The sequence below is a fragment of the Bidens hawaiensis genome, unplaced genomic scaffold (assembly GCF_021521415.1).
Source record: "Bidens hawaiensis isolate Kalapana, Puna unplaced genomic scaffold, B.hawaiensis_p1.1 tig00029870_1, whole genome shotgun sequence".
NCBI lineage: Eukaryota > Viridiplantae > Streptophyta > Magnoliopsida > Asterales > Asteraceae > Bidens > Bidens hawaiensis.
Window position 1 is genome coordinate 255373 of NW_027494952.1, and position 6396 is coordinate 261768.

A 6396-nucleotide genomic window follows, 5' to 3' on the forward strand; every position below is an offset into this window, starting at 1 on the left:
AGGGTTTGTTTTTATTTTGATTTCAATTAAGGTTTTTTTTTTTAATTTCAATATGGGTTTTTTAAATTTTATTTCAATGTGGTTTTTTTATTATTTTGATTTCGGTTTAGGGTTTTTTTTTTGGAAAATTGGATTTTAATAATCCCAACTTAGTGTAGTTGGCCGATAATAATCCCAACTTTAAAAATAGCTGTCACTGGTCCCAACTTTCACACTATTTGTTTTCATTGGACCTCCGTTAAAAAAAATTTAACGACGTTAAGTTTTTTTCAAATTTCAGATTGATAGTTTAGGGCTTTTGATCAGAATGATAATATGAATCGACTAATGGAAAACTTAACTCGAATGATATTTTGATTTCAACTTGGGGGTTTTTTCTATTATTTTGATTTCGGTTTAGGGATTATTAAAATCAATGTATTCAAATTTCAGTTTATTTTAGTAGCTTGCATAAGTTAAAAAAAACAAACGTCATTCTTATTATAAACTGCAGGCCTTTAGTCTACCGACTCTTCTACAGGGGTATGTAGATGTGGCAGACATTTTATCTCTTAAAAACAAATTGGACCTTAGTACATTTTTATCTTTTATTTGGTCGAGGCAAAACAAAAAACTTACATACAAAGCACAACATGTATATTTAAAATTACGGAAATTAATTCAATGATTTAATACTATAGTTTTCATCACACTTCAGATTCACCGGCTTTCTTCAAAAGATATGGAAATGGAGGTTGAACAAACGCGCCATCGAGAAACAACCTTGACACCGCCCTATTCAACCCTTCTGTCACGTGCAACCCATCCCAATTCATATACTGCAACGGATGCTTGCACGACGTCGTCCCTGGGGCACAACACGTGCTATTCGCATCCGGAATAAAGTTGTAAGCATCACCACCGCTCCCACAACATGTTTTAAACCGCTCAACGAAACTATATTTTGCAGCATTTCCATAAACTTCACGGTAAGCATGCCAGTCATCACTGTACAAAATCACAGTCTCCGGAAATTGTTTCCGGAGACTGTGTAGTGTGGCTTGTAGTGCCGTGTTATGGTTGTAGCTTTCTTTGTTCTTAGTTGCCACACAACCGATCTGGTCCAGTTCGATTGGTGGGGGGTTGCTTATGAACGAAATGGGGAAACATCCTGTCGTTAGTAAACCTTGTACAACGAAGTATTTTGCACCCATATTCAAAAGTTGTTTTATAACTTTGGTTGGTACCTTATGGCTAGATTTCGAACCGTCTTGCTAGTGATGTTTGTTCCTGAAATGTAGTTATAATCATTTGCGGATATTTGGCCAATCCAAATTAACGTATGGTTGAACACGGCCTTGCATTCAGACGGGGTTGAAACAACATCTTTACATCCGGAAGCCTGTAATAAAGTGAATAGATTAGTTAGGGTTTGTTTTAGTATTTTTGATATTCATAAATAAATATAATTTAAGGTTCATGCTTTAACTACGCCAAACCCATTTGATTTCACACTATCGAACCATCGTCCACAAAACACTCAGATTGTCGTTTGAAGATATCGGGACAGCCGTTCCAACCATTACGGGGGCAAAGTTTGAGAAGTATTGGTCAAAATGGTCAGTTTTCGATCCAATATCCAGACAACAGTTTTGACCATAGACAGATAACTTTGAAAAATTTTGGTCAAAATGGTCGTCCGATTTCTATTCGGACGACCGTTTGAAAAGGTATGGATTAGATGTGTGTGTATGATTGCCCGAAAATTTAATTAGGTTTTTATTGTATTATAGTTAATTAATAATACATGATAGCTTACGAGGTTTTGTTAGTTATTACTTTGTACCTTGATGTAGTCTTTGCTCAAAATTTAATTAGGTTTTTATTGTATTATAGTTATTAATTAATAATACATGGTAGCTTACGAGGTTTTATTAGTTATTACTTTGTACCTTGATGTAGTCTTTGAACCACGATAGTTGTGTCGTAAGCGATTGTGGGACGATGACGGATGTGATATTGTTTTCCGAGAAGAACGAAAGTGGGATGGCGGTGCAACCAGAGACTGCGAAGTTGACACCGTGAGTGGTGTCGGCGTTTTTGTTAAGGTAGGGTGGAATGAAGGGTAAGTTTAGTGATTCAACTACGAAGTCTATGACTAGACGGCCATCCTAGTATCTGTTAGTGGGACGACCAAAGAATGTTCGGCCGTTAGGGAGACGGTCCACGTGAAGAAATATGGATGGTCTGGTGGTGGTGTTGAGGTTGCCAGTGTCGGTATACGAGTCACCGAAGACGTAGACTTTGTTGAAGGGTCGAGGGTGTGGTGTAGCTAGGGATATTTGAGAATGAAGAATAATTGAAACGGAAATTATAACAAGGGTGAATTTTAGAACAAAAGACATGTTAGATTATTTATTTATTTGTTTTGAGATGTTATGTTATTATATAGGTACATAAAAGGAGGCTATTGTAGTACTGTGGAAATTTATTCGCAATAGAAAAATCAAGATCTAAATAGTATTTTCAAGATATTTGAGTTTAATAAAAGTTCTAGATAACTAATAGTCTTTTATACAATTGATTTTGATTTTATATTTTCGTTATTTATTTATTTTTTTGGAACAACAACTTTCAATGCGTAAGGCTATCACACTTTTCAAATTTTGAGAGTCTCGTTGTCCACTCTGTTCAAACTATCTTGATTTAACTGGACCTATGTTGGCTTCAAATTTATTGTAATTTTAATTTGATATGTTTGTTGATATATATAAAATGATTTTAAAAATTATATTAATTGTGGTCTAGGAAAATTCAACATAGTACTTGTGCATTATTGTCTTCAAAGTAACATCTCATGTGTGGTGTGTACTTTTGCATTACCAGTTGCGAAGCTTGGGCTAAGATATCGGGGGGGGGGGGGCGGACTCAAAATGTATTTAAAAAAATTCAAAAAAGAGTGGGCCGGGCTCGAATTTTAGAATGAAAACGGCTAAATTTACACTACGTATAAAAAATTTCTGCCGAAAACAGGTAAATTTACACTACCGCGCAAAAAAACAGAGGGGGCCGGCTCAAATTTTAGAACGAAAACGGCTAAATTTACACTACGTAACATAGTACTTGTGCATTATTGTCTTCAAAGTAACATCTAATGTGTGGTGTGTACTTTTGCATTACCAGTTGCGAAGCTTGGACTAAGATATCGGGGGGGGGGGGGGGGGGCGGACTCAAAATGTATTTAAAAAAATTCAAAAAAGAGTGGGCCGGGCTCGAATTTTAGAATGAAAACGGCTAAATTTACACTACGTATAAAAAATTTCTGCCGAAAACAGGTAAATTTACACTATCGCGCAAAAAAACAGAGGGGGCCGGCTCAAATTTTAGAACGAAAACGGCTAAATTTACACTACGTATAAAAAATTTCGACCGAAAACGGGTAAATTTACACTACCGCGCAAAAAACAGGGGGGGCGGGGCCACCCCGGGTATACTTCGCCATTGTGCATTACGGTGCTCTAAGAAAAAATCAATATATCTAAGTAACAACAAAACACCTTTTTGAATCATTAGAATGTGTTTTCGAAAAACCGACATGATTAACATCAATACCCTTCTAACCAACAAGATAATGTAAATTATGGCTTCTGTGGACAATCGGCATCAAGAGATTAACATAGTAAACCGGTGAAAGCAAGATTCAAACCTTACCTTAGACTTCTAAGTTGATCAATTGTTTTCCGGTTACCACTAGACCACCCTTAAAAGTTAACACATTTATATATTAAAATTATTAAAAGAGAATGATAACATTTAACAGTTTTATATCCATTCCTATTCATGCTAGATTCTCTCCAACGCTTGTTTTTCTTTCCATCCGTCACTGACGTGGTCACTGCATGCGAGGAGAAACTATTTTAAAGGATTAACAGTAAATGATGTTGCAGCTGACTAGACATCTTTATGAATGTTTTTAGCGCTTAAAGATGTTGATGATAGTTTAAGAGTTTTCATTTGTTTGAATCATAGTTTTTATGTTTATTTCCCTTCTGAAAGGCGTCCAAAATATTGTTTTGTCGGAACAAATGTCAAATTTTATTTCTTTATATTTTTTATCAAAGACTTCTTTTACCATATAACATATAATATTTGCTTACATGCTGGTATAAATCAGGTTCTAGTTCCTTAGAGAAACCGCTTCCACCTCAACCCAATTAAAACCCGCACCCGGCCCAGCAGATACTAACCAGGCCAGACCCGTCAAAACCTAGTAAAAATACCCGACAATACTAGAAACTGGTTTCTACTGGACTCAATTATCCGGAACCAGTTCCTATCTGGTTCCGGTTTTAAAAAAACCCTTGGTTTGCCATGATCCACCGCGCAGTTCTAAATCTAGCCGGGCCCTTAGTCATGATCCCTGGCCCATTGTTAAATTGGAGCCTAACTAAACTCCATAACAAAAACCCAATTTACCAATCCTATTAGTCTGACACTCTGACTTATCTATTCGGTTTTCAAACACTCAATTATGAATTTGTGATATTTTATTCGACTCGAATCAAATTCACATTATGAATTTAATTTTTATTATATGTAAGCTTATAAAAATATTATAGAACGCTTTTAATTATTAAAAACCAAAATCTAAGTTAAAATATTTTTTTAATCATTAATGGGCTTGGAATTAGAATTAAAACAACCTTTTTTTTTTCTATTAACTGAACTCAAATCGATTAGAATCAATTCGATTTCGAAAATAATTTCAAACTCAAAGCGAATTTCATGCTAATTCCGATTTAGAATTCAAACTGAACTAATCAAATTTGTTTCGAATTCGAATTGAATTTGTCGAATCTAGCTTTAAATTTCAAAATTCGAATGACGATTCAATATTCAAATATACAAATTCCAATTCAAAGAACTAGAATTAAAATAATATATTTTTTTTAACTTGTTGTCTCTCTGTTCACACCTTTGCCATTTTTGTCGTCATATATTGGTTAGTTTTTCTTTTCATTTTTTTATCATTTTACCTTATAGTTGTCGTGTCAGCGTAGCTATATTACCGTGCCTCTGTAGCTATGACATTGGATCCGTTGCAACCATTTGTCGCCACGGAGCAAACTACATATCAAGCAATGACCCTGAGTTTAAAAAAAATGCATTTTCTCTTACCTTTATTCCAGACTTATGCGTCTATTATTTTTCGCTCCCGTTTAAGCATATGAATCTCATGTACTGATTGTGGGAGAGTATTGGTGCATTTGATAAAATATGTTAATTAGGGTTTTGTAGAGGTAGGGTCCTAAACCCACCTATTACTCGGCGCTCATCATTTCCGCATGTTTAATCATGTACTTGATTAACAGGTGGGTTTTGGACCCTACCTCTACTGGTTTATTGTAAATATCTCTATCACAATTACCAAAAATTATTTAATATACAAAATTTATTGGTTATAATTAAGTACTCTTTAATTTTGTTGTAGTGAATTTCAACTAACCAAACTATAACGTTAGTCTATAGAATACCTAATTCGTTAGTCTCTACACATGTTAAGGATTACTTTTGAGACGATGAGATTATTTTAAGAATGGTACAACATAGTTAAAGATTACTTTTGTTCATATTTTAAAATAGGTTCATAGTACTAAATCAACAGACGTTTTGTCTTTCATGGTTTTCCGTACGAGTCTTGTTACTGTACAAGCACACCACCACTTCTGTTTTTCTGTTCTTATTTTCAAACAACGTGTAGGTCTTGTAGATATAATTTGGAGCAAATCCCATATTATATCTTTTTAAAATTTCATGTAAAATTTTATTTTAAGTATTTAAAGGCATAAATACGATGACGCCGTCCATGCAAGTAAAGACTCGTCAATCAATAATGGCGAAGCTTGGACTAAGACACCGGGGGGCCGGACTCAAAATGTACTTAAAAAAAATTAAAAGCGCTGAGGCCGGGCTCAAATTTTCGGCCGAAAATGGCTTAATTTACACTAAGTAAAACAAATTTCGGGTGAAAAATGTTAAGTTTTAAACAAGTGAAACAGTAAACAAATCCAAGACTCAATATACGATCAAACAATATTTGCTCAAACACACGAGCGTTTTCTTATTAAGTGAAAACAAGAAAAGAGAGATATAAGACAAACTTATACTCAATACAAGACACACTTGATATATTTTACAACTAAACCATACAAGCCTTATATAGGCAAACAAAAACTTAAGGGGTAAAGAAACTTATCAGCCAATCCTTATCCTTATCCTTATCATATTGAAATAAGGAAACTTATCTACTAGCTATACTTATCCATAAAAACACTTATCCATTATGGATATTAGCAAGACTTATCCATACTAAAAAGTCTTATCCATTATGGATACTAAAAAGACTTATCTATTAAG

At 34.4% G+C, this 6396-nt stretch overlaps 1 pseudogene; it reads right to left on the reverse strand.

The window, feature by feature from the left end:
- Positions 1-686: 686 nt before the first annotated feature.
- LOC143579540 (GDSL esterase/lipase At3g48460 pseudogene) lies at positions 687-2384 on the reverse strand (annotated as a pseudogene).
- Positions 2385-6396: the final 4012 nt, after the last annotated feature.